Below are 9,020 nucleotides of genomic sequence, written 5' to 3'. Positions count from 1 at the left end.
TTTGGCTGCATGAGAGGAGGGCCAACCACCTGTTGGGCCTACCTGTCATAGATGCAAAGGCAGGAGCAGTAAGTAGAAGCTTTCGCTACACGCTATCCCTCCCGCATGAGGTGGACGGACATGCAACAGTGGATTAGATACTGTAGAAGTAGGAGTAACATCATTGTTCGTCTTCTCGAAGAGGCGAAGAGCCAAGCGCAACCCGAATGTGGCAGTTGCAAACGCTCACGTGGTGCGGTTCCTTGGAGTGCTAGCCAGGCTCTTGCATGAGACAAAATTGCTATTGTTTAACAATTAAACTCCATTATCCATTGGTTGATACTCATTCTGCATAGGTCCACGTGCTTAGCACCGTTTCCTCCTAGGGTCACCAATGTTTATTTGCTAATTAATTGCATTGCATGCAATGAACTAGCCATTGCAAGTCATTAAAAGCATGCACACCTCTCATCTCTTATTGGTTGATATGTCAAGAAACAAGAAACAAGGTAGAAGTTAATGCGCCGCGTCTAAGTGTTTTGGGACTATTTGGTTTTCGTAAGATGACTTACACACCTAGACGAAGGGAGTAGTATAGCCCTGTAAACCAGAAAGGGGTATTTGCCTTTCTAGAGATTTCAACAAGTGACTAGACTACACCGTGTGCAGTACTCCCTCCCTTTCGGTTTATAGGGCTCAAATCTCAAATCTCATGAACCAAGGCATTTTGCGATTGGAGGAATGTATCTCGTACTTTACAAAACTACCCTAATTAAACTCATGCATTAATTACGTAGTTCTCTCGTTTTCCTCTCCACCTTGGTCGCGGTGCACATGCGGGACACTCCAAAGCATCCAGGCCCGCATGCCATCCACCAAATCACAGCAAGGTGCTACAGTCGAGACTCACCTGTCACCCCGGTGTGGCCGTCACGACCCGTCATATCACAAAACCCACACCTTTACCAGCAGTGGTAAGGTGGCCTCCAAGTTGGACTGGACGAAGCAACCATCATTTCAATGGAATGCTCGTTCAAGCCCTTTCTTCCCTTTCTTGAAGAAAACCTCACTCCAGGCTACTCACTTCTGCCATTTTTCTTCTGTACCGACGAAGGAAAGGTGGGCGAATCAGTTATGCAGCTATATTTTCATTCCAAGAATCTTCTTTTTGCGAAGCACCGACCAATTCTCACATCCTATTCTTTTCCCTTTTCATTGCGATTGTGGTTTCCTTTCGATTGCTTTTTGTTTGTCAGTTCATTGATGGATCCTGGAGCACTAGGCAAAGAGTTGCTGGCGGACAACCCACTGGAGACAGCGATCTCCAGGAAGCGAGCACCAACCAACGAGTTGACCATGTTGGCAGGCCAACCCATGGAGACGAAGAACTCCAAGAAACAAGCACTAGCCAAAGAGTTGAGGACGTTGGCGGACGAACTCCTCAAAGAAAGTTGGAAGAATAGCAAGGGCCCACCGTGCCTACCCCAGGAACTCTGATTGCCACCTATGTGAGGCTCAAGACCGAGTTTGAGGAGATAGTCGCCGTTGAGAAGCAGTATTCCCCTGGCAAGGTGATGGCCCACATCGAGGACGAGGAGATGGCCGACGGAGGGATGAGATCCCCCGGTGAGCTGCACAAGGTAAAAAATAATGGCTTATTACCATAGTTGTGGTTTTTGATTATTTGCAATGTGCTTGCTAATATGTTAGGGTTGTGCAGGTGCCGGTGGACGTCCTTGATGATTCCGATGTCGTGGCCCATCCTGTTGGCATCGCCCCGGAGATCGATTCCGATGCCACTGTCCATCCTGTGGACATCGCCCCAGAGATCGATTCCGATGTCGCGGTCAGTCCTGTGGACATCGCCCCAGAAATCGATTCCCATGCCGCTGTCCGTGTTGTGGTCATTGCCCGAGAGATCGATGACAAGAAATAGTTGGTCACGCTAATCCTTCAGGGTAGTTTGCATTGCCCTGTGTTTAATTACCAGAAGGATGCGTGTTATCAAACCATCTCAGGGCTAGTGCACTGTCTTGTGTGGGCGGATCTTGCTACTTTTGTTTGATAGTGAATCATGCGATGAATCATGCGAACCCTCTCCGAGTTATGGAAACAGATGTATCCCCACCAGCTTTTGATGTCGAGTTATGGAAACAAATGTATCCTCACTTTGTATCATTCAAGTCGGTAATAAATGACCAGGATTGAAGGGGAATCCAAATTTGCTTCCTCTTCTGTCCTTGAGCTCTTGACAAACCAATGCACTATACGGTTGTCCGGCCACTCCACCCCAGAGCTCTCACCGAGCGTCGTTCATGCCACCGCGCCGCACACTAACCGGCCGGTAAGGCAGCGATGGCATCCCACCGCGCCGAGTTCCTCGCCGCCCACGACCGCACACAAAATGGTAGGGAAGTGATGGCATCCCTCCGTGCCGAGTTCATCGCCGCTCGCGACCTCCCAACTATGTGGGAGGAATTTGAAGATGCCAAGGCCGAATGGGCGGTAGAGCAAGAGGCGGCCAAAGCCGCACAGAGGGAGCGGAATAGTCAGAAAGCACTCAAGAAAAGAGAGGCCCGCCTCCGCAAGAAAGAAAAGGACGCACGCGCTGCTGCGGAGAGGTCGGCAGAGATCCAAGCACGGTGGGGTGTCGCCGACAAAGCCGGGAAGGAGAACGACGGCGTCTGGCCAGCATGTGAGAAGTAGTAGTACTAGTAGTTAGTGTGTGTGTTTGTGTCTGAGTACGAGCATGTACCAATACTACTAGTTACTACTGTAGTTTTTAGAGCAAATTACCAGTAGATTAGCCTAGACTAAATGGAAAAATTCCTATCCTAAGCATCAAATGGCATCTCTTTCTCTATAGGAATTGTGATGCATGTCATCTCACTTCCTATGATTTTCATATTCCTATCCTATGAACGAAAGGAGGCCTCTGTTGGAGTAACTACTGTAGCTAGCAGTACTGCTGGTACAGTAGCTTTCTTCAAGAAGCGGAATTCAACGAAGTCATGATGGTTCCTTCGTCCGAGCAACTTCAAAGTGGGAAGTAGGCATGTGATTTGATGGCTCATTAGTCATTGTTACTGCGGCGCGACGACCTGGGTGACTCCCTTGGAGTTCTGCGTGCATGGCAAGTGGACCAGGATGGTCGATGTCCCACATGTTGGCGAACGGAAGTATTCTTTCCGATATCGAGGAGAAAGGGAACCGCGTGGTATAGTATCACTGCTGATTGGTTCGCAAAAAGAATAGTATCACTGCCGATTTATAATTATTTTTTATTTCTGATGAATGCTAGCGTTTCAACTCTTACGACGAAGGGTGCCAAACACGGCACGTGTTGGATGTCCCACACGTCAGCGAAAGGAGTGGGACATGAACAGCGTGGTAGAGCCCAGCGTAAAAAAACAGCATGGTAGAGCGTCTCCACTTCTTCCACTTCTGGGTCGGAGACCACACGTATTAGTACTTACTAGTATGAACGATACAAAGTGCGACCTGGAGAGAAAGACACGTCTAGTTGGAAGGTCTCGGGGCATACACGTATACAAATATAAAAGTTAATATGTGCCTCCAACTAATATAGTAGTTGTAGAGTACTTAGGCACGTACTCCATAACATCACCGTGCATTGCACGTACAACATTTAGTGGTAGTACGTAGTAAGAGACAAATGCCGCCCAAGAGTTCCCTTCTCGACCTACTTTTGCGTGTTTGGTAGAGTGTATGGAGGGTGCATGAGTCCACACTAGTTTAGCACAAATACACTAGAAGCATGCATGAAGAGAGCAAGCATGAAGAGGGGTGTTGAGTTGAGCATGCATGAAGAGGGAACAACTATGCTGAGATGAGAACGCAACCAAACACACCCTATATGCCACACATGTTCATACCATTTGTGCCTTTCTACTTCACTTACTGCGCTACATTACTCAGGTTCGTACGTCCACTCCTGGGTACATGTCCGTCACGTAGTTCCAGTCCCACGTGTTCTTCATATAGATGGAACGATCCTTGCATAACACGTGCACCTTGATGCTAGATGTCTCGCGTGTTGGCAAAAGGATGAACAAAGCTCACGTAAAAAAATAGAGTGGAAGAACAGAGATTCCGGACGACCGAGAAGGAGCAAGGAACCTCGTGGTGGAGCGTCTGCACTCATAATATTTAATATTATTCAGCGATATAAAATCAACCAATCATCTCCACAGTGGACTGGAAGAGTACGAAACACGGCAGCCCAGTGTAGTTACATCATACTAGTACATGGCTAACCCACGCTATCACCATATTTCTTGGCTTCCGTGCGACACCTATCTCTAGTAATCCAGCAGCCTGTATCGCCTCTCCCTCCTCGTCTCTATCAAAGTGCGGCGGGCTGGCGTTTCTGCAGTCTATTGAGGTCGGTTAACTATCACATGTTAGCGACATGCCAAGAGCATTCTAAAAAAATTCCTTTCACGTTCCGTTTTCAAAAAGAAAAAAATCCTTTCACGTATGAATTTGCCTGTATGCTTTGAGCAACTTGCATGTCCTATACTGCTCCTGTTTGATACTCTAACTTAGCTAGAGGTTAGACTAACTCATGACTAACCCTGAACTAACTGTGGACAAAGAGGTGTTTGGGTGACAGGGTTAGATTGACAATAAATGCACTTCATGGAGAGAGAAAAGTGATTTTTCAGTGGTCCCAATGAGAACTATCTCCAGTTAGCACCTCTTGGGTGGGATAGTTTTTTTTGGTGGGTTCAGTGCAACTTGCTCCAATTTAAACCCTCATGCTTGGATACTTTAGGGCTATTTGAGCCCCAACTAGCTCAAACTAACTCTAACCCATGGATCCAAATAGGGCCTATGGCCACTCTCGACACGGAGCAGTCGCGTGCACCGGGAAGCGGCGCTCTCTCGGCCGTCGCGCCACTTCAAAGCCTGCGCCAGTGAGAGGTCGCCTCCGCTCTGGCTGGGCATTAATGCGGCACTGACGCTCCAGGGCGACGCTGACCGTTTCACGCGAGAAGCGCGCGCTGGCAAGGGAGTATAGGTTTTGAACCGTTTCAGGTGTAGTACTGGTAGTTTGCAAAACTACTCAATTATTGCACTCAGTTTCCTAAGAAATTGTGGTAAAAACATTACTCCACAGCCCGCTTCCCTTCTCCTTCCTCTTCCACTGCCCACACACGTCCGTGGGAAGCGACCGGTCAACCCTTATATAGGAGTGCTAGCACAAAAAGATGCAAGCATGACCACTAAAATTTCCATATTAAAGCGCCGCTCCGGCGGGAGTATGGCATATGTTGTTACCTTCGGCCGGCCCATGGCTACCGGGCGACGGCGACCAAAGAAGAGGCGGCGGGAGGGGAATGAATGCAGCTACTGTTTGCGTTCGCCTTCCGGCTTAAATAAATGCGCAGCATCACGTGTACCCGCGGGTGCACAAATTGTTACATACGTGTCTGCTTAAGTGGGCGTCACGTAACTGGTGTGTGTGAGAGAGAGATTCTGAGAGACAAAGTGTGTGTGTGCGACTCTACTCTTCGGACATGTACTCAACCTTTTGCATCGGGATATAAGTATAATGGTATTTACTTTAACTAGCGATTTTACATGGCCATGTTAACGTGGTTGTGTCAAAAAAATGTCACTTCCTGCTTGTGATTTGTGTTATATAATTACAAGCAAGATTCTCGTGCATTGCAGGGAACATCAATATGCATTTTTTGCAAAACACCTGTTGTGATTGACCCATGCAGGAGTAATCACATGTGTAAAACTAATGATATCTCAAGAATTTTATCGGAAAACTGGTATCTCGAGAATGTCATCGAAAAAATGAAAGATGATAGATAAGGCGAGGAGGAGTGGAGCGTGGTGGTGACTGGTGGTCGGAATGGGCGGAGGCATGGGGATGGACGGCGCCAGCAGGCGGCAACGGCCACCATGCATGCTAGATTGTTCCAGAGACGTATTCCTTTTTTAATTGTTGAGCAATGAGGTTGCGGGAGATAATGATGTGGAGAGAGGTGTGGGTATCTTTTGTAAAATTATCATAGTTTGCTTTCTATCCTCAGATATAGATCATACGGTCTGTATTACAAGATGGCAGGCACACCATCACCGCCAACTCGTTTTTTTTATAAGGGTACAGATGATAAGTTTGTTGACTACCAAAGTAAAGTGGAATTTGTCCATGTTATGCAAGTAAATAAAGGTGATTGTTTATCATACGGGTAAGGTTGGATGAAGGGTGGTAGGAACAAATGCTCTGCCTAGAGCATGTGTGTGTGAGGTGGAGTCTTAGTGTGTGTGTGGGGGTGTGTGTGTGTGTGAGAGAGAGAGAGAGAGGAGAGAGACAGATGGAGTCTTAGTTTGTGTGTGTGTGTGAGAGAGAGAGATGGAGTCTTAGTGTGTGTGTGTGGGGGGGTGCGCGTGCGTGCGTGCGTGTGTGTGTGTTTGTGTGTGTGTGAGAGAGAGATGGAGTCTTAGTGTGTGTGTGTGGGGGGGGTGCGTGCGTGCGTGTGTGTGCGCGCGTGTGTGTGTGTCGCGGGGTCCTCTGTGGCGGATGTAATTTAAGTGTGCATGGCTTCAAAATAGAGAGGTGATGTGTATGGCAGAGGCCACCAACGATGGGGTGCGAGAGAGAAAATGCCCGTAGAGAGGGAAGAGAAGGTGTGTGCGCGTGAGAGTAGTCGACATCGAGAGAACGTGTTTGTTTGACAGACACCGAGGAAGACTACTATATATCAATGGTGCATGTAGGCGGGAATTAAACAAAGGGATGGTCTTATTGGTTTTGGGGATATAGGGGAAGAGTTAGAGGCGGGGGGGGGGGGGGGGGGGGGGGGGGGGGGGGGGGGGGGGTAGCTAGAAGGAGATTGTTAAGTGTGAGTGTGTGTTTTACCCATCCAGGCGGAAGTTATATGCACAAAAGAGGAGAACGATTCGATGTGGCGTTAGGATTGAGGGTAATTAACTACGTATGGAGACATAGAGACCTTGAACGTGCATGTGTGAGAGGTATACATGTATACGTGGGATGTGTGTGTGTGCGCGCGCATGATCGAGATAAAAGAAAGAAGACATAAGTCATAAGATCAATGACATGGGAGAGACGGATCGGTATGACAATATGCATGCATGTGAGAATGCAGGGAAGAAAGCCCGACAATTGAGCATGTGTTTTTGTCTTTAAGAGATAGTGGCGTGGGCTGGAGCATGCATCTATGGCGAGCAGAGGGAGTGAGGCGCAACGATTGTGCAAAAGAGACCAACCTATTAATGCATATGTATGGAGAGACATATATAGTGTGGGTGATAGGAAGCAAGACTCCGTGCAAGAAAGAAATGTTGATGGAGAAACTACAGATAGATACAAAGATGGAGGTGCTAGCTAGAGGGACATCCGCTAGTTTGGGTGTTGGAGATGACCGTCGGGTGGTTCAAAGGGTGAAGTTATATATGTGTGTGAGAGGGCACTTAACTGCATGTAGAGAGAAACATATGTAGTGTGTGTGATAGGAATCAAGAGTGAGGGCGAGAAAGAAGGTTGATGGAGAAACAGATAAATAGAAAGATAAAGATGCTAGCTAGTGTGCGTTAGAGATAGGAGTCGAGTTGATCAGAAGGCTGGGTTATGTGTGTGGGTGTGAGAGAGATAGAGAGAGGGTGCAGTCACATACAAACAGATATCAGAGAGAAATGAGATCTAGAGAGACGGAGTTTTGTGTTTGCGAGAGAGAAAGATATTTCACAACGAGAGTGATAGCTAGAGAGACATACGAGGGAATGCAAGATATCTCTAGGGAGAGAGGGTGTGTGTGAGCGACATACAAGAGAACAATGGAGAAATATGAGACCCTGGGAGACAGAGTTTGTCTTTGTGTCACTACAAGAAATATGTCAACTTATGACCACCACTATTGGTCACTGAAAGGTCACAAATTTCCATTTATGACCTTTTTGTGACCAAAAACATAAGGTCAAAAGCTGGGCGTCGTAAACTGACTATAGCGACCTTTCTTCTGGAATGGTCGCAAACGTTTATGACCAAAATAAGTCCACTGTGGCGTTTTGGTCACTAACAACCTCCCCAGACCACGTAGGCATCCAGCGTGGCAAGCTGATGTGGCACCAGATTCAGCCCGGTCCAATTCAATTTTCTACATGGGCCTAGCCCAACAATTCGTCCTTTTTACTGTATATTTTCTCTAGCTACATGGGTTATTTTTTCTAATAGTTTTGATTTCTACATTGGCCTGACCCAACAATTGGGCCTTTTGTTTTTGGGCCATGGCCTTTTTGACTCAACAGTTACATTTCTTTTTTTAGTTACATTTCTTTTTCAAGACATATCCAATAGTCAGATGGGTTTGAGTGGGTCCCAATGGTCAGAGTCATGTTCTTCAAATTTTGATTTTCCAGTAAATAAAAACAAATATTTAAATCAGAACTGACTGAAAACAGAAGTAATACTTCAACAACCAAATTTGGGACCTTACAATCAAACATACACCACGTTTATAATCAAACATACTTCACATCAGGTTTACAGCCACCAAGAACACAACTAAATATCAAAATATAACTATCTATCAGAGTATAACTAGCTCCAATGAGCTAGAACTCAATGCTTCTTCACTTCTTGGAGCCCACGACGAAACACGAATGAAGTACAGCATCTGCAAGTTATCAAACAATATGGTAAGGAGCAAAATAAAGGCAAATCTAAAAGCACATTAACTTGTAGGAAGTATGTGTGCATAAATAAACTAAAACAAGCAAAATGAGGCATAGAAATCAGTGGATACAAGTAGTTACTATCAGCAGCAAGTAAATACTACTCCAATCACATCAGGTTTACAATCCTATAAATGCGACATTTTTATCATGTAAGCATAGAAGGACATATTAAACATCATTTAGATGTTTGAAACAAAGAACCAGAATTTAACCGTTTGAACAACAAAAAAATTGTTCCAGTAGATCATATCCGGTTTAAATTAACTCCTTTGACACCAATATTATACAACATCAAAGAAGTA

Source organism: Triticum urartu, chromosome 6 (genome assembly GCF_003073215.2).
Source record: "Triticum urartu cultivar G1812 chromosome 6, Tu2.1, whole genome shotgun sequence".
NCBI classification, from domain to species: domain Eukaryota; kingdom Viridiplantae; phylum Streptophyta; class Magnoliopsida; order Poales; family Poaceae; genus Triticum; species Triticum urartu.
The sequence above is the reverse complement of the archived record's forward strand: the minus strand, read 5'-3'. Positions refer to the sequence as shown.